The 27,823-nt window shown below is 37.3% G+C and overlaps 1 protein-coding gene across 1 annotated transcript in view; it reads left to right on the top strand.

Annotated features, from left to right (window-relative positions):
* PPP2R2C (protein phosphatase 2 regulatory subunit Bgamma) overlaps window positions 1–27,823 on the top strand; it is a 200,248-nt gene that overhangs the window by 9,540 nt on the left and 162,885 nt on the right. The gene's annotated exons all lie outside the window — the stretch shown is intronic.

The raw sequence follows: 27,823 nt of genomic DNA, 5'->3' as shown, positions 1-27,823 counted from the left end.
ATAGCAAAATATATGAAAAAATGGCGAAACTGATGTGCACACTCCCATGTGCTTTTTAATGTGCTCTCTTTTTTTTTCGTCTCCTTAGCAGTGCAGTACAATTTATAGTGAGTCAATATATCATTTGTGGGCTATAAAAGTAGAGAACCATGAGGTACTTGGAGAAGGCATTAAATCACGTGCTTATTAAAACTTGTACAGACAGTGAGGAAGGAGACCAGACTTCTCTGGGCATGTTTTAAAATGCATAATTTACCTAGGTCCTGGTATTGGTTGGTGGAACTCTAGATTGCTACCTGCTGTAATGATAAATCTTTCAAAGCTATCATGCCTCATTATAGTCATTTCATATTAACAACTGATGCAGTGATGTGACTTTGTTTCCTGAGGAACTACAATAGTGAGAAGCAGGTGAGTCTTTTCAACTGAATAATATATTCCCTTTTTTTTTGTCATTAAAAGCTAAAGCGGACTCTCAATATTAGGAGAAGAGGGAATACTGTGCTGTGCTGCTTATATGTTTGTGGGGGATCACTTTTCATGTTTTGTGCAAATTTTGAGGTGCTGGAACTTGTCCAAAGAAGGGCAATGAAGGGTCTGGAGCACAAGTCTTATGGAGAGTGACTGAGGTGGACTTGTAGGTATGTGTGACTTTTTCTTCCTCCAGGAGTTTTCAGAATAAGTACGTAAATAAATACTGGGGTTTTTTATATACTTAATATTTTGTACACGACTATTATAGTTCAAATATATAATACTTAAAAATATTTGTGTGTTCTTAAAACTGATGACCTGTTTGTATGTTTTTAGGTCTTCCATCGAATACAATTCTTTCCAGAATGCATACATTCCCCAGATGTTCTGGCTGTGTTTATTTGCAAGCACATTTTATAGCGGCTCATGTCACAGTGAATAGAGTTGACAGTTGGGCTGATTGCAGGAATATGCAAAATGTTAACCTCATAAATCTTTCTCCACCTACTGTATTATGTAATTTTTACAAAATATGCAGAAGTATGGTGCAAGAGACAGTTCCATTATTTTAGTTGGAACCATTTTGGTATTGCAGTTAACGATGATGTATTCAATTCAGACACAATTACATCTGGACACTAATGGGAGCTGTTGATTTGACATTCTATTCATACAGGGGGCACGTGTCATTCAAAAGTGAGTTGTAAAACTGTTTAGCATGGTTGCATTGTTAGTGATGTGGCTTTCCACTTCACGCAACTACTATAACTAAATACCATATTTAGTAGAGTCTTGAAATCCTGAGACAAAAATAGCATGCAATTTCTTTGAGAGATACAAATTATATTAATAATCCTTTTCTTTATACTCAGAATAAACTTCCATGTTATTACTAGACTTAAAGATGCAAAGTAGAAGTGTTATTCTTGCAAGACTTGGTGGTTTCTTGTTAAATATGTCTTACTGATGAATCGTCATGATCTTTCAAATTTTTAATACAGACCTGTTTTCATCAATATATGGTTTTGTCTGTTGGATAACTCATATTTTTGAAGGTTCTCTGATAAGCTCTTGTGTTAGCATTGTAAACTCTGCTTTGAAGTTGATTGTTTATTTTGGAAATACCCTGTTGCAAAGCTGAACAAATAAAGGAGGATTGCAACCCCCAAACTTCTAATGACCTTGTCAGGTACTATTTCTATAGGTACCCTGCCATATTTGACTACCAGGTTTTATGTGGCTCTGTTTTACTTTTTGTGTATACAGGATGACTGTAATTAGAGCTCTGTACTTCTCCAGACATGCAGCTAAGTGTTGTTTCTTTGGTAAGAATAGTTAAATATGTAACCCATCCACATAGGTTCCTTTTTCCTTTTTGTAGAGAAAACCAGCAAGTGCTTACCTATGTTAATGTAACATTTGAGTTCAGATGATAGCACAAGTCAAGAAATTCAAAGATATAGTTCCCACAGCAACCATAATTCACCCTCGTCGCTGTGAAAGCACAAAAGCCTGCACCATGCAGAATACTGCATATATGTAAGTGTGTGAGGCACAGTTGCTAGGAGAGCCATAAATTTTAATTTCTAGAGGTATTTACATTCACATTTTATATCTTTAAGTATTTGTATTTTATTTTATTTGAACAGTGCAGTAATGAAAAACTGAGGGAAAGATGCCATTTGGATTAGTGTATCTTTTTGCTTTTGTGTAATGTACAATTGATTATACTACTATCTCTGCCTTTCTGTTGACTTTTCCTTTATTTTTAAGTGAGTAATATTGAATGTGAAATATAATCTGGCCTGCTTCCTTGTCTGACTCTATTTTCTCTTTGTTTACCCATCTTCCTGAACTGCAGCTATGAGGTCTACTTGTTTACCTACAAGGATAAATAAACCAGATATTTATCTGCATATAGTCATGCACCTTGTTATTGAACTGCATCCATAGCTTAAGGCTCCATTATAAAATATTCTAAAGCATATGGAATATATTTATTTTCAATATCTCATAAGATACTTTTGGTTTCTTTGTTTGCTGGCTAAGTCTGCTGATTTGGTTATGTTAGATGTGTTTAATTATTATCATAGTGAGTACAGAGATGGAAGTGTCCTTATTTTGAAATTATATTTTTTTATTTAGAAAAATGTAAACATTTCAATTATAGTCCAGAAAATGTTTTTTAAATAATATTTACGGGATTTCCAGAAGTTGGTTGGCTGAAATATTTGTGTGATATTTCTTAGCCTTTCAGATATGGCCAGTGGAGAGAGAGACTATGATGTTTGAAGATTGGTATATTAAGTCCCATTCCCACGGGTGATTATTATATCTGTAGGCTGGATTGAGCATTCATGATTATTTAAAAAAAAATTCCCTTTGACTGAGGCATATGCTAATACCTCATAATTTATTTGGAAAAAAAATCACAATGTAACTGTATCTCGCCAGTCATTTAAAATAAAAGAAAAAAGGAAATGACACAGGATAAGAAAGGTTCATAACAAGTTCCTCCTCAGTAAACTACTAAAAAAATAATTTAGACTTCATCTAGTTTCTACCGGGCTGATTTTTCTTAGCCCTCCATCACATCTTAGCCTGCTATATGAGCTCTTTATGGACTGTCTGGGCAGAGCTGGAAGGCTGATTGGATGTGAAAATGTTCTCCTTGGGAAATCTTTGGATCCTGCCCTTCCCAGATTGTTAGGCAATCTGCTTTAGGAAACCTGTTTTGACAGTGCCTGTTATCTCTGCTTGGCAGAGTCCTATAGGGACCATCACTGCCTACCTCAAAGCCAGGGTTGGGGGAATTCACTCTGCAGCCCCCTGCCTTCCCAAAGCTTTATTATTCTGTTTCATTGCTAGTTCTGAACTGCGCACGTATTGCTGTACATGTGTCTAAAATAAAGTTGTTAGTTCATATGAAATGCAGGTTTCCTTGTCTAAACATTTATAATATGAAGTTTGAACTCCATCTGAAAATTAAAACATTCCCAGTGGCTCAAAAGATTAGTTAAATTCTGGCTGCCATCTGAACAAGAGTTGGTCTGGTCTTTCCACCGGGATTTTACTGTGTCTGTATTCTATGAAATGAGGAAGGGGACTGGGAATTGAGAGTCATGACAGTTCTTCAAGGAGCAGGTAGTGTGCTGGAGTTTGAGTAGAATTGTGGACAAAACTTGATTCATAAGGCTCTGTCCTGCTGAAACAAGGAAGTGAATACTCAGGATATAGATTTTGTGTAACAGCTGTGTTGTGGTCAAAAGCTTCCATCAATATCCTGACAACATTTCTTTTTTCAGTGTATCTAACTAATATTTTGGGGCTTCCCTGAAGCGAATAGTTACGAGAGTGTTTTTGTTTTCTTCTGTCTATCCTCTTACACGTTATAGTTGTGATGTTATTATTTGAACTGAAATAAAGAAGGGCAAACATCAGTGGAAAGTAACTACTGCATAGGGATGATTAGAGATAACTGGAAAACAGCAAAACATTCCACTTGGAATTGTCCTATTGCTAGTAAATAGTAAAACATGAAAAGACACAGGGTCTAGAAAACAGTAAGTTTACATTCATGTTCATTACGAGTTTATTAATAACCATTGCTGGATGATTTGATGCAGTTATTTTATACAATTAATCCCTCTGTGTATAGGCCCAGGGAAGAGAAATGTACAGTTGATAGTGCTAGGGATTGCCGGTGATCTTGGAGACCTCATTTTGTTTTGAGGTGATGGGGGTCCTGTGGGAGAAAATGGCTGTATGGGAAACTGCTTTCTGTGTAGTGGTAAAAGTGCCTGGTGTTGTGAACAAGGTCATAGTTTTGACACTTACTGCCATCGGAGGATAAAGTTGGTGTAACTCACTAGTGCAAGTATTTTGCCTCAAGCATGGATCTTTCTCTACATCCCCCGAGATCCAGATTTCCTAATGGAACATAGGACTTTGATGAAAGTGGATGGCCATGTCACCTCACAGTTCTCAGTGGAGAAGAAAATTTCCTTGGTGGGATTAAAACCATCTGCTTGTGTCTTGGGCTGTTAGGTATGAGATAGGATTTGACTTCAATTTGTTAGTCACTGTTAGAAGACAGAGGGTTGGTATGTAGAATACAGTGTCACATCTGTTAAAGATTTTGTTGTTTCTCTTCATTTCAACATAGGTATTTTCATCAGTTACAATGAGCTGGGAAAGATTTAATTTTTTTTTCCATTTTTTCAGTTAATGTTTTTCAGAATGTAGAGTATTTCATGTTTATTGTCAATCATTTGTTCTGTCATCCAGTCAAAATTACCACAAAGATGATTGAATTATATTTCTTAACTGTGAGAGAAGTTTTGTAGTAGAGTTGGTAGTGCTCTGTTATTGAAGACAATACACTTTGTTTTGCAGGATTGTATTTCCAGTTTTCAACTTTGACCAGCTGCTAACCATTGAGGCTAACAATATTTTTTTTTTCTTGGGTTGGCCTCAGCCTGATTTTTCACAGAAAATTATAGTCAAAACTACCAACTTAACTTTGACCAGAAGCCTCACAAGAAAATGCCTGGTATTCTTTTGTGTGTTAAAAAAAGAAAAAATTCCATCAACCTTTCTTTGAAAACGCTGTAGTACGTGCATGCTTTGAAGGAGGAACTTCAATTTGACAAGGTGAATATAATCAATTTGACTATATTCAAGAGTGTCTTTCACTATCCCTGTGAATACCCACTCTGCTTTAACCAATTTATAAACCTCTGAAAAATGACATTTCAAATAATTTCATTTAAGTGTTGGTAGAAGTGGCTAGATAGGCTTTTTTTTTTTTTAATACCTTTTCTGTCAGTTTGGCATACAGGGAATATTTCCTGATGCAGAACCAAATTGAACTTTCTCTAATTGCAATTCTGGTGTGATTTAGGTCAGAGATGTTTTTTGATATTCTCTCTTTTGAATGGGATCAGAGCTCTCTGCTGGAAGGGGGCAGAGTAAAGGAAGAATCACTGTTTGATTTGACATAGAGCAGGAACTGGCTGTCAGGAGTACCTTGAAAAAGGATACTGGGGGAGAAGGAATGGACTGGCACTGTGGAGCTCAGGTGGAAAGAAATCAAAACTCTGAATGTATGGAGGAGATTTGTAGTACCTGGTCGTTGTGGTTATGTGCTGGAGCTTCCTGAAGAGAGACTGGAAATGGGTTGAAAGCAATGGAAGAGGCATTACTGGAAGGGGAGGAGAAACTGATATCAGTCTCCTGCAGAGCCTAGAGTGCAACACAAGCTTACTTGAGTACTCTGGTGCTAGAAGTCTGCATGGCATCGTTGCTGACATGAGAAGTGAAGCAGTACTCAAGTAAGTAAGTATGTTCTTGGAATGTACTTCTGGCCAAGTTCTTCCTTAAGAGCACAGACTGGTATGTTTTATAACTAACAGTGACCTCCTTGGTTCAAGTGGCAGAGAATTTTCCAGTAGACCTTATGATTGCAAAGTTGCAGGTGATCTGTGAAGGGATTAAGTTTCCTGTTATCTAATAGAATGTGTTTCCTTTTTTAAGAACTTGGAAATTTTATGCCTTTGAATGCTTTCTAAAGAACACTTCAGAATTGCCATATCAAGTGTGCAATTGCCTGTGCAGCCTAATTTAAACGCCTGACGTGTACACGTTGTAGTATATTAATTATGTGATGAGTGCTGTTTTAATTTTCACCTTCTTGAGCAGATGAATCAGAGTAGTGAAATGCAGAAGACTGTTCTGTAGAAGCCCTGTCTGATCTATTGCAAAAATTGGAAGATGCCATTAGCATTTTGGAGAGCTGGAATCTCTTTCCCTGTAGTGAGTGTAAGGTGAGAAGCAGTGCACATTAAAATGTACAGTAGAACTTCTGCAGACTTCAGTAGGAACATAAATCTGGCTTTTCATATAAATTCTTGCTGATCAGATGATGGCTGTTTTTCTATTGGGAACAGTTGTAAAGTATTGCTTGAAACTGTGAAGTAGTAGCTGCTGTCTTTGTACCCCTCTATCAGGTGGGATTTGGGGATATAGAACATAGATACCTCTCCTTTCTGAAAATACTGAAATATCTGTTAAATCACAGCTTTTCAAATCCTCCCAGAGGAGATTTGCTTAGGATTTTTTTTTTTAATACACGTAGTAGATGACAAGTAATAAAATCAGAAAGGTTATTGTTGTATTTTTATGGTTGAGTCTGTCATATCATATTTTCAGACTTGTCAGTGGACAGTCAGCACTGCCTGAAGTCTCAGAGGTCAACATCTGAACACTGTGGAATGGCTGTTTGTGCTGCTGATTGTAGAGAGGGGACTGAGGTTGCATTATGATGATTTACGTTATTCAAACAGGAATTCTGATTGCTGCAGCTCAGATGACTTAAAACATGACAGGCATGTCATGTGTTTAATTATTAGATGTGCTGTTAGAAAAGGAGCTGGGGTGGCACAAATGTAACACAGCACAGCCAGTTCTCAGTGCAGGCCATGCTTGCTCTTACCAAACTGTTGTGCTGGCCCACTGGATCCCTTTGCCAGCCTGTTCTGATGCAGTTGCTCAGCTAATGGGAGATTTTTCTCTGTCTGTTTTTCTCAGATCAGGTGCAGTGATCTGGCTTTTAGCAAAGTAACAGTATGTCATGTATAGAGGGAAAATATTACTGGTAGGTGGTGAGTTTGGGGTAAAGTTTAAGATGTGTGTCCTTGAAATACTGGGAAAATACAGCAAAAGATGTGCAGGATCTAAACTGGTTATTATCCCAGTGCTGTAAATATACACAGATAATTAAAATGACATTTTTACAAAGTCTTGAGCAGCAAAGAGTTTGATCTTCTACACGTATCTTTTGATACTGCATTTGGATTTTGTTCATATGTGCTGTTTAGTTTTTGTATTCCTCAGGGCATTTTTTTTTCTGAATTGTATAAATATTTGTTTAGAATCTTAGGCTTTATTTTTCTTTTCTTTTCTTTCTCAGTCTTCTTCATTCTTTATGATGGTTAGAACTGTGCCTGTAGCTCCTTCTTTTTTCCATGTTGGCATGTAGAGGATGTTACATTTTCTCAAGTGCTTCATTCTGCTCAACAGTCAACATGGTTTCTTTTCTTTATTCGAAGAGCTGTGGAAGTACAATTTCAATGGTACAGGCTATCACAGGTCTTGTGATATGTACAGAAGATGGAAACTGCTGACCTAAGGCTGCAATTATTATACATTTCCATTGGATATAAAAATATTTAAACTCTTCTTGAATGCATGATTTTTTGCATGAAGATAGGGTGATTAGAAACATGTATAAAGAGTGCAGGTAGCACACGTTGAAAATTCATCCAGCTCTGTGAAATCCTGTCAGTCTTTGGATCCTGTTAGAGACAGAGTTTAGTTCTTGTCAAACAATGATGGCTCTTCCCAGTTGAGCTGGGCTTTGTGCACATAGACCTTCAGGGGTGAAAAGCAGCTGTGCTTTTCCACCACCCCAATCACCTCCAGCAGCTCAGTATGATTCAAATTCCTGATGGAATCATGTGCAGAGAAGTCTAGTATAATTGTAACTTTAATGAGAACTATTTTGACATTATTTAAAATTTTTCTTTCAGCACAATACTGTGTAAATATACAGACTAGATTTTATGCAAAGGCTCGGGGCTTAAGTCTCCAAACATTTCTGAGTGCACTGGATTTCAAGGGCAATTGTCTGCTTTCACTATTATAGTATTTTAAATATCAGGAGCAACCTTTAATAGATTAAAAAAAATAACTGGTTTTAAAAAGAAATAACACGTGGGGAATTTCGGCTGGACCGAGCCCCTGAGGTGGAGCGAGAGGGTGGCTGAGAATGGAGGCCCTGGTCTGACAACGTACTGATGCATCCTGAGAGAGCAGAGGAGCAGCAGGAGAGAGCTGTCCCGTGGGAACGGGGAACACTGTCTCATGAGAACGAGGACTTGTTTTGAACAGAGTGACTGAGAAAAATATAAACATCAAAGGAAAACAGGGACAGGTGCACAGAAATGTTGTGAGAAAGTAGAACTGAGAAGGTCCAACTAAAATCTACCTATTAGCTGTGAGAATTGTAGTTTGTGTATTTAAGTTGACCTATCTGTGTGGTGTACCTGTACCAAAAGAGCTGTATTTAAGAGGCTGTAAATTGCAGCTCGTGGCTGCTGCTGCTTCATTATTCTTTCCAATAAACTTTCTTGCTGAGTATTATATGTCGTAGTCCGTCCCAACAACGACAAACACAGCCCTTTGTTATTTTGAAATAACAAATTTTTACAACTTTTCCTATATATACTCTGCACCTCTGCACCTGTACTATGTTTTGTTTGTTTAAAGAAGTGGCATTCACCTTCAAGTGGCATTCTTGATTTTACACACGATAAAAGGAAGTGTTTGCCTTTCTTGCTGGTAAGAAGAAGAAGAAGAATGTGAACTCTTTGTTCCTTAGGGAAAACTTGAGCCATGTCTATCCTGAAGAGTCCTTTAGGTCTGCTTATTTGTTGTGCTCACTGTGCCTTGCCTCGGTGCTGAAATGTCTGACAGAATCATCAGAGATCAGGCAGATGAAAATGTCAACAAAAACCCCAGCCCTTTGTGGTTCTGTACATTTGTTGACATATAAAAAGCAAAATAGTTTCTCTCTCAGGGCTAGCAGTCTTTATAGCAATAATTATAATTCTCTCTGTAAGCATTATCCAAGTCTTAGATTAATTTGTAAAATGTTTTTTGTTGCTCTTTTCCGGTCCTTTTATATAGTATAGTAATCTTCTGTGGATAAACATGTCACAGAATATATATTTAATTGTACAGTCTGGGGGTTTTTTCCTCTTATTCTGTCATTTGTTGCTTGACTAGACATGCAGTATTTTACTGCATTGATTGCCGTTTTTCCATAGGGATATTCATGGGTAAAATTTAGAAAATATGTTGTAATTGTAGATCAAATGTAGAGTATGAGAAACATAGATGCAGATGTTACAGTTTTGTTTGTGTGTAATTTAGATTTTGTATATACACTTTAGTACCTAGGGGAGATGGGTATAAAATTAAAGAGTTGGAAACATTGTACTGAGTGTAATTGCACATTGTCACTACTTGGAAGTTAATGTTTTTTTAGACAAGTTTGAAAAAACAGCGTGAAATTGATAGGAACTCTCTCTTGAAGGGAGGCATTGAATAACTTTCAGGAAAATAAAAAAAAAATCAAACCCACACTGTTGTTGCCATTGTGTGCCAGAGAAAGTACACAGTTAGGAAGTACTCTGGTTCTTCTGTATAAAGTGTTGCTGACATTTTTAGGGTATGTGCAGTGAGTGACCTTTGGTAAATTATAAACTATAGCTGGACTATTTTCATGAAAGTTGATGTGCCTTTGATCTATTTGATCTCTAATACTAAGATGCTATTAAGATAATTAGAAATACTTAATATTTGAAATATTTATTCTTTTTGTTTTGTGATTTCACGTATGAAAGCTTTTGTTGTCAAAAGTTGTCTCTTGTTGCTTTGATGTCACAGCACTAAGCATTCAGAGAGACACTGATGATCAGAAAACGGAGGTGACTAACAATCTAGTCTGGCCTGTTTTATAACACAAGCTGTGGATTTCCTCACAGTGATTGCAGCATTAGATGAGCAATTTTCAACAGAGCTAGGAAATAATTATCTTTCTATGAAGATGGCTTTTAGGCCCTAAACGCCTTTTTTCATTCTACTTTCAGTAGGAAATAGGGATCTTAATTTTCTGAGGAGGCCTCTGTGGGGAACAGTAGTCCTCATGCAAGTTTTAAGTACCCTAATGAGCAAACTGTTGTTGGCTTTATTGGGAATTTGCTTGAATAAAAATGGAAAGGATTTGGCTCATTTACTTTCAAATGCCTAGATATATAGACATTTTACTGTATTAAAATGCTTTATGATATTTCACTTGACTTTTATCCTTTCTTTATATTCTGTGTACATCTGTTCAGTGTAATTGCACATCCTATATGGTTAACTGAGCCTGATGAAACACCTGTTGCTCACATTCAATGGCCTTTATTTGAATGAACAGTTTTCATCCATAAAAGGAAAAATCCAGTTCTGTGCTTCGTAAATTAAGGATACCATGGCATTTTGAAATTCCTTCTTAAAAATTTCTTCTGCTGTAGTACCAACTGGTATAGTGTGTAACTAGTGCTGGACAGTCCCCATATGCCACACTCTGTTTCTACTTATTGCACACCACATCTTTGTGGACACAACCTGGCTGCATTATGATTGCCTACTCTTCTTTGTCCCATTGCTCTTTTCTTATGTGCTTAAAAAGTTAAATATGTAACTCAAACAGCTGTGTTGTGATCGTGAAGTTTATTTTAAATGTTGTTCTAGTAAAACCTAAAAAAAATGGGTTTTAGTTCCACAGGGATTGAGTTGAAGTTTGGAACACATGTTGAAGACTGTGGGGAAAATTTCATGTGATTTTTGAATATGTTTGAGGCCAATTTGTAAAAACCTAGGTTGGAGATCGTACATGTTTATTTGGAAATTATGTCTGATCTTGATGAATAAATTATGGAGCTGCAAATCATCATTTTCCAAGAAAAGGCCAAACAACCCTGGTGCCTCTGCCAGGTATCTCTGATTTTCAGCTGCAATCATCATGTCTTTGCTAGGAAGGTTATAAAACTCTTTTTTTTTTCAGGCTTTTGCCCACAGCCTGTTAGTCCTGATTTATTTATTTTTTCTCTTATAAATGAACTTCAGACATTAAATGAAAGAGAGATTCAATTATTGTGCACTGAAGCCCTTTGCACTTGCCTTAGAGCAACTTACTAAGGTATGGGGGGGTTCTTATTTCATGGAAAATGCCTTTACCAACCAGTCTCATCTCTACTGCAGAAGCCTATCACCTCTGGTTCCAATTCCATGCATTAATATAAAAATCTGAGAAATACCACACGAATGCAACATCTGTCAGGATTTATCAAAGTCTTACTAGTCTAGCTGATATTAAAGCCACATGATGATTTTAGACTTGCCCATAGTGGGCCATTCGGGCATTAGGAGAGAGCTGTGCTGTTTTCCTCATACTAACCACTTCAAGGCATTAGGTATTAGTCATCAGACTCCTAAATGATTTATTTCAAAATTAACAGCTTAAAGGATGTGTGCTTAGAGAAGCCCAAAGCTTCCCGTTGTGTTTCTGTAACTGTTTGGTGGTTTGTATTTAGAGCTTACAGTTCTGTATTTGAATTTTAGAATCTGAGAATCAAGATGTTCCTAAAGTAGCATTGACTGTATTTTCCTGGCCTAATCCATCAGTGCTGAGATAACTGAATCGTGCTTAAATTAGCTGTTCTAAAACAAGAAAAAAAAGCCTTGTACAATCTGACAGGATTCATATTGCTCTTTCTTAACTGTGTTAAAAGGAGAAATTATACTAACCTGTTTTTTATAGTTCAGTCTAGCTACTTTACGTTTCTACTCAGAAACCAATGAATAAATCACGTGTTACATATGTGTTAATCTAACCAGATCCTCAAGGAAGAATAAGTAGAGCAGCTGTTATTTTTACAGCTGTAGCTCATAATTTGAGTGCTTTCCATTTAGCTAAGTATTTAAATGCTGTCTATTTAAATATAGTGCAGGATTTAGACTTCTAATAAGTGTATTGATACAATACATCAAGCCTCTTTGCTTTTTCTGAAGCCCTAATTTTATTTCAGAAACTAGCTGTTAAACTAGTTTAAAATTAACTTGTACCATGATCCCTTTGGAGAGAGCTTATGTCTTAAAATGTTTTTGCAATGCCTAGCCTACTTAAGTTGTCAAGTTGAAGCTGTAAGTTTCTCTCTCAGAACAAGTATTAAATAAAAATGTTAAACTGTGGTTTATGTGAAGATCTCCAGTCCAAGGGTGTGGCTTCACTGAATTCTCAAGACCTCTGTTCACTGGGGTGAATCTCTAGCTGTTAAAGAATTGACCTCATAGATATTAAGTTATTCTCCACAAGTCATGGATAAGTTTAGATAGTAGAGCACTTGCTTTGCATTAGAAAATAATTGTGTTGATAATTTCTTTCACATAAAGATTTTGGTGTTCTGGCTAGGTTTTTTTTGTTTCAAGGTTTAGATGGAGACCCTGCTAATGGCTGTTTATGAAGAAAATGAAATAATCTATATATACCACATATGGTAAGTACTTACTGTTTTATTCAGATTATTTAATTAAAATATTGCTGTTATTTTTATTTGATATTTATCACAAGCGAAATTTGTTGTAAATTACATATGAAAACTCACTTTCTAGCTGTGTCCTCTCACAGATACTGCTCTTTTTGTTAGTACATTCAAGGTTTTAAAGGAACTATCAGCAACTCTTCATGGCAGAGATAAAATGCTTCTGTGTGTTGGAACATTTAGAAACAATTATGGCAAAGTAAAAATTTTTTCTTAAATCAAAGGAGAGAAAAAATCCATTATCCCAGAGATGAAGTGGCCTGACATATTAGGACACTAGAGAGATTTCTGTTTCAGTTTGGCAGCTGGTGGCATTAGAGTTATAGTTCTGTTAAATAGTCAAAGAAAGGCTGGTAGCTATAAATAAAATCTTATTTGCTAGCAAATATGTTACTGAAGTACAAATGTTCTTTTTAATGTGTTTATTGGGTACTCCTCTGTTCAATTGTATATGTCATTTAAATATAATCAGTAGTCATTCTGTGGGAACTCTTTAGGTAATCAAAATGAAATATTGCTTTGAAAGGTAAGGATTTAGAACTAGGAAAGAGGGAGAAGGCCCTAAAATTTCCTGTGGCTTCTGGTAATCAAACAGGTAGCACGAGCAATTTGTTGATGAGTGATGCCCTAAATAACTTTATGCCCAATTAGGTATCACCTTATCAAGAAAGGGAGGAGCTGTAGTTCGTTTCAGAGGGTTGGTACTGTACTCTGAATATCTGTAGAAGATACTTCTATGTTGGGCCTGTGAGTCCGTAGCCCCCGAAGAACTTCACTGCTGGTAAGATTCTGTCTGGGACTTGCAGTGTAGCCCCATAAAATCAGCTTTGTTGGCTGCAAACGCTGTGTTCCGCCTGGTTCACTCAGCTGGGGGAAGCTGCCATTATCAGCTGCGCTGTGGATGAGGAGGGTGATCGGAATGTGGGCTTCCCTTTGCTGTTCTGTCTCACACTGTGCACACAATAATGTCCCCTCATATCCTGGCTGCCTGTAAAGTAGTTATTAAGGACAGACGTGCCTGTTGCTGGAAGTCCTAGATTTTTTTCTGGTTAGTTGTGGGAAAAAAATCTGTTGTTTTGCATAGCTGTGTAGCTGTGCTTCAGTCCTTTGGAGTGGTGACAGTTTCTGTGCCCTTCAGTGACCGTGGAGCCCTTGGCTGCTTCTTGCCCACTTTGTTTGATTGAGCCTTGTTTGATTGAGCTGCTGTACCGAGAGCCTCATGGCTTATAAACATCAAAACATGTGAAGGATAGTTCAGTGGATGAGAAAAATGAAGTTTGTTGAAAATATGCCACAGTTTCTCCCTGTGTCTGCATTGGTCCCTGATTAGATCTTTGAGGTTATGAGGCCTTGTTCCACCTAGGGACTCTAAACTGAGGTACCATCTAAGAAGGTTTCTGCGTCAGCTCTTGCCTCTGTCATATGGATTGGACCTTGTAGCTGTTACTTAGGTGCTCTAAAGCTATTTGGCCATACTGGGAAGCAGGATTAGGATAACAGGATGACATTCCTTTTTTCCCATTTTGCTTCTGATTTATTGCTATGCTTTGGTCAGAAATGTATTTTGCTGCAGCCATGGTTGCATTCCTACAAACTATATTTCTGGTGGGTTTTGCATTTCTTTGATTTCAGTGGGAATTAAAGTGTAATGAGATTTTAATTTTTTTTTTTTTTAAAGCACTTGAAAGACCTATCACCGTCTTTTTGGCACCAAAGTTCAAAAACATAACAAAACTGTTAAAAATGATATCTCTTAGTACTAAACCAGAAGGTACTGTTCTTTTGGTGTGATTGTAGGAAGTGATTTTCATTATTCCACAATATGCCTTGGCAGTTTACAGTGTTTACTGTACCACTGTTTGTAGTGTTCCATGGTAAAGTCCAGTGGAACCTGGGACCTTAAGAATCCGTCGGCCTGATGAATGCTGAGGTTCACAGAGGTTCACTAGCACAAGGTTGCAATGAAGACTTGGTTTGTGGGTCAGAGGATAGAAGGTTGATTCCTTTTTGCTTTGCTTTGAGGGGAAAAAGGTCTGTTTTTAATCGGATTTGGATGTAGGTTTCTGTAGGACTGCTATTCACAGCTGCCTCAGAGTTTGTATGATGTTCATAAAATCAGAAATTTCATCTTTATTTGGAATATCAAGTTAGTTTGACTTTTTGGAAGCAGATGTTTTCACTATTGTCTGTGTTTTATTTCCTCACAGAAATCATGATGTGTGTTTGTTTGCTTTTATTCATTTAGTCCAGTGTGAGATTTTAAAAACAAATGTTTCTTTAGGAAACTGAAAATATAGCAATAACTATATAACAGTGTTAAAAACTTTATCCAGCTTAGTAACTTAGAAAAATACAAAGTAGTGGGAAATATAAAATCAAACTCTAAATCCAAATGGAAAATAAGTTTCATCTCCAAAATAGTTTCTTCTTTGTAGAATTTAATTCTGAGCTATAGCAGGTATATATCTTGCTTTGAAGGTAAAAAGAAGATTATGTAATCATTTAGATTAGGAAAGACCCCTTAGATCATAGAGTCTAACCATTTACACTCCCAAGTCCACTGTTAAACCATGTCCCAAAGCACCACATCTACATGTCTTTTAAATTCCTCCAGGGATGGTGACTCAACCACTTCCCTGGGCAGACTTTTCCAGTCCTTGATAACCCTTTCAGTGAAGAAAGTTTTCCTAATATAATCCAGTATTACTGATTTGCTTGCTCCTATGTTCTCCAATTTATAGAAGTAGTAGAGGATTTTTTGCAGGATTTTGACTGTTTGAGAGTTTAAATTATCTTTATATAGATTTAAATAATAATCAGGAGAATACCAGGTCAATACCATGCTCAATAGACAAGGCTTATGATTTCATTAATATTTATAAATTAATACTGTGCTCAATAAGAAATGCCTTCATAATTGGACTGTAGGAAGATTAAGTAACTAAATATGAAAGGGTAATTTTAGAAAGTAACTGTCAAGCTAAAGGAACAGTGTTGTCAGCTGTGGTGCTCACCATTCTGTTCAAGATGTGTGAAACAACTGTTGCAGGACTATTTTGGGGGAAGGGATGAGGCCTCTTCCAGGGTTCAGTTTAGGTGAGAACAGAGACAAGTAAGTATATTGTAGATAAGTTCTTATACATGTGATATCTTGGCAACCATGGGAAGTTAAGATAATTTCAGGTAATCTCATGTTTTCATGTAGCATGAGAATATTTTATGATTTCTCACTTAAAAAAGAAAAAAAACAGAATTGTTATTTTTCTCTCTAAACACAATAAAAGCACCTTTTATTCTTAAAAAGTTTTTGCTTGTTTTTCCCTATATAAAGAATACCTACATTTTCCAGTCACAGACAACTGCATAAAGTCTTGAAAACAGTTTCTCTTGAAACCAGGGGAGAGAGTAAGAGGGCAAATATCACCTGATGTGACAAAGGACCTAGAAAAGACACTATAAAGAGGTGTTTCAGATGCTTTGATGGGGAGGGTACAAGATGACCTCAACAGATTAAAGGAACAGTGCTTTCCACCTCATTTCCCGAGGTCTTTCTGGCTGTGGCTCTAGCTTGCTTGCTTGTCCTTTACAGCACCAACACAGGGCACTAAGCAATTCAACAGGATAAAATTATCAGAGTTTATGAGCAGTTAAAGTCTACTGCAAACATGTTCCTTCAGTCTTGCCGTGATTGATGAGACAGTCTGGGTATCCCTGGTTGTAATTTACAGAGAATAACAAACTCGAAACTATTTCAAAATGACTTGCTCACACTGATACACAGCTGTAATTGGAGCAAGTAAATTGCATGTTTCAAATAGCCCAAGAATATTTCTTTAAAGGGTATGTCTAGCTTCAAGTATGGAGAGTCAGTATAAGACAGACAGGGAGTACACTGGGATTACGAGATAAATTCTTTATTGTACTTCAGTTCTGCAGAATCTTTGGTTATTTGACTTTCTGGTTTAGTCTCAGGAAGGGTAGTTTGAAGGGATATTCACATTACATAGTCAGCGTCTCACATGAAGCGTGCTGGTATGTGCAGTAGCTTTTTGTGTAAAGATTGAGACAAAAAAGACGTTGAGTCTTTTCTTGCTGTCTGTCACTGAGTTCTCTCCCCTGTCTGTCACCCACACATTTTCTGAACTTCCTTTTACAGTTGTCATGCCCATGGCTTCCCTACATTCCCAAAATGTTCCTCCCTAGGCCTGTCTTCAGGTGAGTTCTGGCCTCTCTGATTTTGTCCTGAAGTTTCTGAACAGTTCTTTTGTACTCTGTCTTTTTTTTGCCTGTCCTGGTTTTCATCTCCCTTTTTCTTTCTAAATTTTAGCTCATCAAAAAACTTCTTCCTAAGCCAAGTGGGCCTCCTGCTGAAACTCCTAGTCTTTACATAGTGCCTTCTTCCTGCCTGAATTCTCAAACATCAAGAAGCTCTCCTGGGAACGCTTCGACCTTATGCCTGTTCCCCTGGGATTTTACCCTGCTGTTCTTTTTAATAAACGTAAATCTGCACTTGCAAAATCCCTCCTCACTCTGCTGATTACCTTTTCAGCCTTTCTCCATGTTCTCAGCTCAGTCATCTTGAGGTCACTGCAACCCAGGCCACTGGACAAAGACCACCAGCCAGTTCATACCTGTTTGTGAGCAGCAGCAGTGTTACTGCTGCTGAGCCCCTTCAGTGGCTGTGTTAGGAAATGGTCACCAATGCAGTGCCATAATTTGCATTGCCAGTCTGGTGCTGTGCTGTCCTCTCAGCAGATGTCCAAGTTCCTTGATCAGGAAGTCTGTAGGACACCCCTGCCCACAGCAGTAAAAGGTTTTTCTCTCTTGCCTCAGGGCCTTGGTCTCTATTTCCTAAAAAATCCCCAAAACAGTTTAAAGCCACCTCACTGGATTTAGCCTGTTTGCAAAGATGTTCTTCCTGGTCCAGATCAGATGGGTTCTGCCTCTCCCCAGCAGTGGTTCCTCTCATCAGACAAGATGCTGTGATTTAGGAAACCAAATCCTTGCTGGTGACGCTGGCTCTGAACGCTGCAGGTGGCCCATGGATGTATTTGCTGCTACTTGTGTCTCATTAAATGTAAAACAGCACGGGGACATCAGAGATTTGGGTACATGGTGCTGGACTGAAACTGCAGGGAGAGCAGAGTCCTCTAGGAGAAGAGAGTCATTTTAGCCTGCTTTGGGTTTGTTTTCATTTTCCTCAGTTGTGCTGTTTTGAGGAGACACTGCTTGTAGTATCTAAACTAGTTTGACTCTGCAGAGCATTGTGCTGTGAGTAGAAGATGCCTTTAGTCAGATCTTTTGCAGAAAGGAGACCAGTTTATTATCTGTGTACATCTATCTGATTTCCTTTCCTGAGTTTGGCCTGTGGAACTGAATCTCAGGCTCTTCCTGTCTCTTTCATAGTTATGAGTATCACCTGGCTGTGTTTTCTGGCAAATTACAGGTTTTCTTTTAGGGCTGCTGCCAGGCTGTAGCGTGCAGAGACTGCATGTTTCTCTGTCAGAAGTGGAAAGCCCTGTTTACATTCAACACTTTACTCAACAATAGTAACTGGACTGGAATATCATTCGAATGAGTTCAGAGGATAAATTTCTGGAGAATTTACCTCGTTGCTTCTGTGTGGTGCCTAGCACATAAGGCTCTCATCTATCACAGGAGTCTCTAGGCACTGGTAAAGTACCAGTGCTAAAAGTCACCATTACACAGGATGGATTTTAGGTGTTCTGGCTTTTACTTTACTCGCTGGAGTGGTCAGCAGTGTCCTAGAGGCCTCTCGAAGCCTTTCAGAACCTCCCCTGTGTAAGACAGTGCAGATTCTAGAATTAGAGGATGGATGGCTTTTGGGCTGAGATCTAAAGATGTTTTCCTGGTTATGAATTCAAAGTTCAGCCTGGCTGCTTTAAATATTTTATAACAACATACAATCCAGTAAAATTATTTGATAGCTTGGCAATGTGGTAGATTCAGCCTGCACTGTTATGAAGATGAGAAAACCTGCACCAATAAGACGGTGATCAAATTATCTTTATCTACTTGAAACCTGTTCCCTCACAGGTGGAAAATATAAATTCTTAACTTCTGTTGAAGATTACTTGCATAATCTATTATTGTCTGTATGAAAAGCTTTTTGAAACTACTTGCAAGGCAATATATTAATTCATAATACTTATAGGACTACCAACTAATAGCTTCATGACCTTGAGGATGAAGATAGAAAAATGATATTTTACAATAACAGATTTTTTATTTATTAATATGAAAATAAAATGGTTTGCAGAATTTATGGATAAAAGAAGTTGACATAGGAATTTAAAAATGTGAGATGATATTTTAGCAGACATACTTGGTTTCAAAAAATAGCATGACTAAAGAAGATAGGGTCAGCCACAGTTCCTTAAAAAGAGAAAAAAAAAAAGAAAAAAGTCTTTGAATCAGTGTTGCTGAGGATGAGTTTTGGTTTTGGAAAATGGAGCTAAATGTGATCTTAGGGCATAAATTAGAAAAAATGAGGGAATCTACAGCAAGTAGCTTCAGTAGAACTGGATGACTGAGCTGACACAGAGATCATAAAAATGAATCTGAACATAGCTAATCTGAGTCAGTTTTAATGGCAAAACAACAACAAAAGTATTTTGTAGTTGGGAAGCGGATGATGGATGGTTTGTTTCTTCAGGTAACTGGGTGATGGAAAAGCAGCTTGTTAGCAAGATTAAATGTAAGAGTGATGTAAAGACCCTGGAAGCTGAAGGGACGCATTAACCTGCTGCCCTGCCCAATCTGGTTTACTCGGCTACAAATTGTGTGGTGTGTTCAGGAGGTCAGGCCAAGTCATCTGGGGGCTTGGTTATGAATCTTGGAATCTCTCAAACTCATCAGTCTGTATTTTTCTTCCTCTGATCTTTATAGAATCAAAAGAATAACTATGGTAAGTAGACACAGCACAGTTAGCCATGATTAGCCACATTTTCCCGTGTCTTGTGGCCTTTTTGGAAACTTCTGAGATGGATGCCTTCTGCTGGTTACAGATATTAGATATCTAGTCCATCTAGTTTTCAGAGTTCTTTTGTTCAAGATTTTTAAAGCTATAATTAGACTTTTTATTTCTGTGTGAGAGGTTAGTTTTAAATATCTGGGAAAAAAAATTCAAACCAAACCAAAATGTGAGCGTTGCTGTGAGAGAGCTATAATACCTGGCTGAAAACACTGAATTCAGAGCTCAGAGGCATGCTGACTGGCTACTGTATTGCTTATTAGAAAACTTGGTGTTTTCAAAAGCTTGACAGTACAAAACTAAAATGAGCAAGGCAGTGTTGGATAGAAAGCTTCAATTAAAAGGAAATCACTGAGAGTTGTTCATAGATATCTTTTTTTTTCTTGAGAAGGGGTCATGCAAGGTGCATTTTCTGGGGGCATAATAGACCACTTTCTCTTACAGCAGTAAAGTTTTTGCCAATTACTCTATCTGTAATCTTCCTTTTATTATGGAAAATTAATTAGAAGGTTCTGGAGGAAGTGGGGCCTAACAGGGGTCTTTATTTTTTATGGCCTATTTAGCTTTGAAAGCACAAATTAAAGTATTTTCCTAATATTTATAATGAAATCTGTCCTCTCATTCTCCTGTCTTGGTGATTACAAAACAAAAGCCTAGACTGCAAGGCTTCAGCCTGTATAATGGAACAAACAGCAGCTATGTCTTTACTGTGCTGGCTGAAACAGAAGCATGAAGAATTTAACCAAGGCAACGGAGTCACAAAAAGTCTTTTTAAAACAAAAATGTTTGGAAGCTGCCAGCAATATAAAACAGTGAGAGCTAACTAATATGATAGCATCTGGCTTCACCTATTGTATTGAATGGAGATACAGTCAGAAAAATGAAATATTCTTATGTGATTAGATTAAGCTTGCAAGGAATAGAGCTCTTAAATATTCTGAAGTTATTTTAAATAACTGAAATTGCACCTATTTTCATCCTTTTGCTTCAAATGCAGTTGTCTGTTTGAAGAAGTTTACCAAACCATTAGCAACATGGTTTCAGTCTTACTACCCTGCACAGGTAAGACGTCTTTCTGTTTTCGTCTGACACGGCACCTCCCTCGCAGCTCAAGTCCTTGCTATGAGGTGGTGTATCACAGATTGAGAACCAGAGAGCAGATGGAGCACAGAATGCCTGGACAGTTTTTTTTAAGAGAAGATCAGAAATTATGACTTTATAATCTTCCCTCTTGCTGTTTTGGAGAGAAGCCATGTTTCCTGCTTTTACAGTAAGCATTAGCATAGCAATTTATGCCATCAGCTGTAACGAGTGGGGCTGGTGGGAGAGGAGGTAAGTAGTGAGACTGCGAAAGACAACCCTGAACCTGAAGAGCTGAGAATACTGATCGGAAATAAATGCTAGTTATTCAGCCTGTGCAATGAATTGTATCTAATAGTGAGTCCAGGCTGATGAGAAGTGAAACAGTTTCCAATTCTGTACTACTTTTACCAACACCTGCAGACAAACTGAAACAGGAGACCTCTGTGTTTGACATGTTCTTTGCAGAGAGCATTAAAAGAAATTGGAGGTTTTTCTGCAGAAACACTTTATTGCTGCTGTTATTCATCTTTAAGTGAACTTAGTCAACTTTAGCTTCAGCGTCCTGGAGTCAAATTAAGAAGTGATTAATTTTTTTCCAATTGTGACATTTTTACACTCGTAGAACCAAGCAGCAGTGTTTGCATTGGGTCAAATGTATATTATTTTTCTTTATCTGTTTGAGCTTTTTAAATTTTTTTTTTTAGTAGTTTGTAATTCATGTCCTTTACATCTCCATTGTCTCTTTTGTCTGTGAGGGTTCACCTCAGATAATGTACTTCAGTTAAGGCTTCCTGCAGATCACAACTGTCTGTGGCCATTCTGCCTACCTCAACCTATGGGCTACAGTGGGGGAAATAATTCTGGAAAATGACTTGTCCTGAGTATAATCTGAGAACAGACTGAGTTTAACATTTTGCCTGGAGAAGCTCTGGGTCTCCAATCCCTGAAAGTGTTCAAGGCCAGGCTGGATGGGGCTTTAAGAACCTCGTCTAGTGGAAGATATCCCTGCCCTTGGTGGGGGTTGGAACTAGGTGATTTTTAAAGGCCTCTTACAATCCAAACCATTCTATGAATCAGAAGACATGGTAATGACCATGTGAAGGTTTTTTGGACTCCTCAACTCTCCCACATCCCCCGGTTGTTTTGTGAATTGCAGCAAATTTCTGCAAAGGGCTCTATTATAATAAAGTACAAAGCCAGCTCCAAAGTGGCTCTGAAGACTTACCATCCTATTTGCATTAATAGCTGTAAGGATCATGATTTTCAACAGTGGGTCTCCTTGTCTGATAGTAATTCAAGAATTTCCTTGTTAGGATTCACGACAAGCTTTAACAAGCATGTTTGATTGTCAGCTTGTACGTGATGGTGAAGAAAACAAGCATAACAGTGAGTACTAGACAGCACTATACTGCAAGGCAAATTACTGTAACATGAAAAAATACAGACTAACATGAGTGTGAGAAACAAACAGAAGTATCTGAACTGGGAGAACAGAGCTGGGGTGAATGCATTTTCAGCATGATCCCATTAGATCTTTTCAACTAGAGCCGATGGATTAAAACAGTATAGTGTCCCTCAGCTGACATGGCTAGGTACATGGATGTGTCTCTGGAGGTTTGTACACTTTGCATGCCTAGTCAGTCTGCTCACCCTTTTAGTCTCTGGCTTTTCTGCTGTTGATGGGTTAAGAGATGCCCTCTCTTGTGATGGTTTGTGTGTGATGTATGAATTGTGTGTGATGATGAACTCAGTCAACAGCTGATCTGAGTTTGTGAATTCATTTTCTACTGTTTATGTAATAGTCAGCTCTCTGATTTTCAACAGTCAAGTCCAGATCTAGATCTCAATGTCTTCATATTCCTTTATGAATGCCTTGTGTTACTTTTCTTTCATTTAAAGCTGTTTCATTTTTTTACTTGTATCCCTGCCTCCTTTGTTATTAATTAATTCAAAATAAAGCATAGTACAAGACAGTAGATTTTCAGAGTGGACATGCTTCCTTACCACGTTTTTCTAATCTGAAGTTTTACAGGTCTACATTTTTGGACTTTAATTTGATGATTGTTTTCTGAAACTGTTTAGGATTTGGTTTCAGATATCACAACAGGTAATTTCTCTGTTGGAAGAAGAGGTTTCATGTTGGGCATTTTAATTTGTATGTGCTAAAATACAAAAATTGAAAATGTACTTATATTTCCCCACTGTATTAGAAGAATGTTTCTTAATAATATAGTATATCTTCAAAGATTAATCACCCAGTACATTTTCTGTATTATTTGATACATCGCATTGATCAAACTCCATGAGCAGTATCTAGTGTGAAGTTTTTTCAGGATACTGAGCCTGTTCATTTTAGTACTGTGGTCTGTCTATTTTTATCATTTTCTGTATCTTTTATTATGACTTGTTTTTGGTAAATGCTAATGTTATTTATGCTTCAGAAAATATAAGTTCAGACATCAATCTGAGTGAGCCTTTTGGCAGTGCCAGGGTAAAATGAGAAAAATAATAACAGTCAAAGGAGCAAAAAGACCAACCAGAGGTTAGGGATGAATTTAAAAGCAGTGAGGTTTTTTTTTTAATTAAAAACAAATTCTATATGGATTTGCCTGGAAAGTAAACTTCCTTTAATATCAAGAGATTACTTATTCACTGATTTACTGATTCAGTCTTGTTTAAAGCAGATAGGATATTTTTGATTACCTGCAAGTAGTGTTGAATCTGTCCTTTACTACTGTTTTGTACTCCCTGGGGAAAAAAACCTGCTTTCCATTAGGTACAGCATTTTTCTTAATGGGCTTCTGCTGACAAGATCCTTGCAACTACTGACAGCTTAGTTTTCCTGCCATCTATGTATAAGGAAAGGTATTAACTACAAGTATTAACGTTTTGCTTTTTACTTGCTGCCTATTTTATATACAATAAAATGTGTTCTCAGTTTGAAAGGTGTCTTAGGACATCTAGAGTTTAGAGCCAGAGAAAGAAGAATTTTATGGTGCTCTCTTTGCTAAAGCATAATTTTTTTTTTTTCATATAATTCATTCATTAATTTAGTATAGATAATAGAGGTCTTGTGTTTCTTTATTTCTAACTGAGCTATTACCAATGTGCTTCCACCTGATTTCTGTGAAAGGAAGGAAGGTAGGTATGGGAAGGGGTATGATCTTACCTTGAGCTCCTAGCTCACGCTGAGCTCAGAATGCAGACGGAGCTTGGCTCTGAAGCCAAGAAATATAAAGATTTGCATCTTAATAGCTAAGCTCTTTTCCCCTCTGGAGCAAAATTGGATGATACATCTGCACTACTCATTGGTATGATCCCTGGCTTGTGCTGTCCTTGAACAATTCTCAGGCATGGTAAGCATTAGCTAACACAGACAAAAGCCATTCTGGGAGCTGTTGTGACAGCTTAATGGGACAGAAATTGCATGCCAGCACCCAGCTCCATACTCTGTCTCTAGTTTAACAGTGTAGACAAAGCCACAGTGTCTCCATGGTGCCAGTTTGGCTCAACCCCACCCTTTGCTCACTTGATGTGATAATTTAGCTCCTGCACTTTCTTTTGAAGTAGTTCCCTTCAAAACTCAGGCACGGCAAGAGGTGTAGTGTGTTCAAGATTGCTCTGGGCAGTACGGATATGAACCATACCAAGTTTGACTGCTTCAGTCAGCAGTGCCCCAGCAGCACTTGCATCTTTGTATGCCCTACCCTGATCTACTTCTGTGCCTGTGCCTTTGGCATCGTGCTCTAATTCTGGGGTTGTGCAGCACAACTTTCTCATCATTTTAAGCACTTTAAACTAAAAAAACCCAAACCTAGCAGAACAACAATCGTTGCATTAGGGCACCATATGTAGCTCAGAGGAGTTCCAAGCTGGGTGCTGTACAATGTGGACATGAATTGAGCTGATCTGAAAGGTGCTTGTCCAAAGCAGTGTGGATGTGAACCAGTCAGCTTTAACTGGAGTAGGTCACAAGCCTGTCTCTTTTTCTGGTCATATCATGTTTCTTTATGAGGCAAGCTGTTCTTGTTAATAGCCAGCAGCTGTCCCAAATGTTGCCATTTCTTACCAAAAGTTGCAATATGCTAATCTTTAGACCTAAAAGCCCTAACTGATCTTGCATTTAAAAAGCACTACGTTAAATTGTGAGATACTCTAATTAAAAGTGTTTAATTTCAAAAAAATGCAACACCCCCCACCTGATTTTCTATTTTCCATTTTCTGATTAAAATGTATACAATTATAAGTTGGGCTATAACTGCTCATGCAGAAGTATCCCTATACACTATTAAAAGTGCCCTGACAGAGGACCCTTTGTGAACCTTCTTGCCACAGGGCAGGACATCTATAGTTTTCATATGCTGAAGAACAATTGGATACATTCATGGAAGAAAGACCTGGGAGAGACTGACAGAAATCTAAAAGCTGTATTCTGGGGTAGTCCCTAATCTACAAATTGATGGTGCCTAGGAGAGGTCTCTCTATGCTGCCTCTGTTCTTTATATTCCTCCTGAGACTGCTGTTCCTACCAGGATATTGAGATACAGGGATCTTTGAGCACGTACTGCTGATTTTATGCTCTTATTTGCAATTCCTAAAAACACCTGCTTTTGTAAGTGTTGGATTTTCACTCTCTTCATGATCAAACATACTCAATTTCATTTTCATAAAAAAGAAACTGCTGTAAATGATGAGTAGACTCTGAATCTCTGTCTTGTTGACATTGTCCTTTACAGAGCTGGAGACTTTGTCATAACCACAGCAGTATTATGTAAGGGAGTGGTGGTGTATAAATGTTACTGCAAAGCATACAAATATTGTACCCTTGTCCCCTAGGGCTGATCTTCTGAAAGACACAAACTGAAGATGACTGTAGAATGAGAATGTAACATATAGGGAAAAAAGCAGATTAAATAATTAGTACAGATTGGTTGTATGCAAGTGGTGGTATTGGTATTTTCTTCTTTTTGCATGTTTTTTACATAAAACTATAGGTAAGGAATTCTTATAGTGTTAATTTATACATTTGATATATTGGCTATTCAAAGCAGAGTAAGTATTGTCTATTCAGAGCTGAGTAAGCCAGGAAGGAGGTGGGAGGGGGAAGGGACCAGCACAAGAAACCAGAGAAATTGTTTGTTTCCGCCAAGAACAGGAAAAACATCCCATGGCTATCACCATCCATGTGCTGGCTTTCTACATGATACCAGTAAAAGGGACAGTAATTCTGTCTTCTAATTGCAATTGTTAATCAGTATCACAATACTTTTGGATTATATTTTTTTTTGACCATCAGTTGTGCTGGGGCAAAACTTTGTTCTTTGACTTGTGCTGCATGATATATATGATGAAAAACACTTTGTGCTTTATTGAGCATATTGTGACTCTAGAAGGAATTGGCATTTCAATTACATTTGTGGGCTTAAGTATAAACTGCTTTGGCAACCCCTTACCTTTCTGTTACTGAGATTTTATGATTATAAGTTACTGATTTTCTGCTGAAATGATTTACTGCTTAAAAGTCTGGGGCTTGCAGGCATACCACCTTATGCTTTGGTAATGCTGTGGTGATGTGAATTACTGATTTTGTATTTTTGAACCTTTGCTGAATACCTTTTCCTTTCTTTGTATAGTGGTTATTTGCTTAATGGAGAGTTGTTTTTGCAGTTGCTAAACTCATCCTTTCGTAGTGCTTATTGATTTTGAAGTGATGCTTCTGCTTTTCTCCCCCCAGTTTTTGTGACCTGATTGTATCTCTTGAGTATTGCTATGGTAATAACTTCTATTTTCTTTACCTGCCGTGTGTATTAATTTTAGTCTGTGCTGATTTTAGCTATAACAAAAAGAACTAGAACAGAAGCACTGACCCATTTGTATTGTGTTAGATAATACACATCTTCATTAGAAAGTAAGGTGCATCTTCAAAGTGGGTCATGTCCTGAAATCCCGACTAAAGTTTACTTGAAGTTCAGTGTATTTTTTAAAATGAGAGACAAAAGCATCACTAATATGATATGAAAGGGAGAAAATCACCTGTAACTGCATTGTCAGTTCACAAATTGCTTAAAAATATTTTTAAAGTCATGACAGTTAATTGAAAGTCTCTTCTTTCTCCCTAAAACTGCATTTCCAAGTAATTTTACTAGCTGTTATGTAGTTGATGTGACATAAAAGCCAGCTCCCAAATCTGTGCATACAGTAAAGAGCTCAGATTTTTCTACAGTATGTTCAATTACGTAATATGTGCAATTTTAGATATCTAGCTTAAATGCTACTTCAAGATAACATTCCAAATAGTGTTTAATACTGATGATGTTCAAATGAATTCTCCATAACTTTTTGAAAATGCAGCTGATTCTGAACAAGTGTTGATACCTCTAGAGATACAATTGTGTGTTTTAGATGTAGTAAGTTTCTTAAAGATGATACATAAACAGTATTAGTAAAGTCAGTGTCCTGTCTAGCCTTGCAGTGTTAATTTATATTTCATCTTCATTTAATATTAAGTTCTTCATCTTTTGCCCTTTAAAATTCCTTAATGCAAAGGGTGTTACTGAGATTAATAACTGCAGAGGCTGCCCCCTAGGCTATGAGTCTTAGCCCCCTTAGGCTTACTTAGAAACCTAGAGACAGAGACTTTCTTAAACTGTGGCACTTGCCATAGTTTAAGAAGAGAAAATAAATAATTTTTCAATTCTTCTCTTTAGCTGTTAACATTTTAGAGCTGTGCAACAATGTCATGGTTTGGTTTGGCTTCTTTTTCATTCTTAAAGTTCCCAGTGGGAACTGTAAATCCCAGTTCAAATGTGTTATTGAATTGGTTATAAAATCTAAATTTATCTGGTGTTCTTTACCTTTGCCAATACCTAAGCACTCTTTCTTAAAAAGAGTCAGGTTTCCATTGCTCATTCTAAATTGTCTTTGGAAACTATTAGATACATTCAACTGTTCCTTCTGCAACTTATAAAAAAAGCTTTAAAATCTATTTTATTTTGTAATTTTGTAATTACGGTGTATATATATTTATATTATTATATATTTGTATTATTTTTTTGTTTTC

Source organism: Pseudopipra pipra, chromosome 4, assembly GCF_036250125.1.
Source record: "Pseudopipra pipra isolate bDixPip1 chromosome 4, bDixPip1.hap1, whole genome shotgun sequence".
NCBI lineage: Eukaryota > Metazoa > Chordata > Aves > Passeriformes > Pipridae > Pseudopipra > Pseudopipra pipra.
Note: the sequence above shows the minus strand (reverse complement) of the source record. Positions and strands in the feature narration are given on the sequence as shown.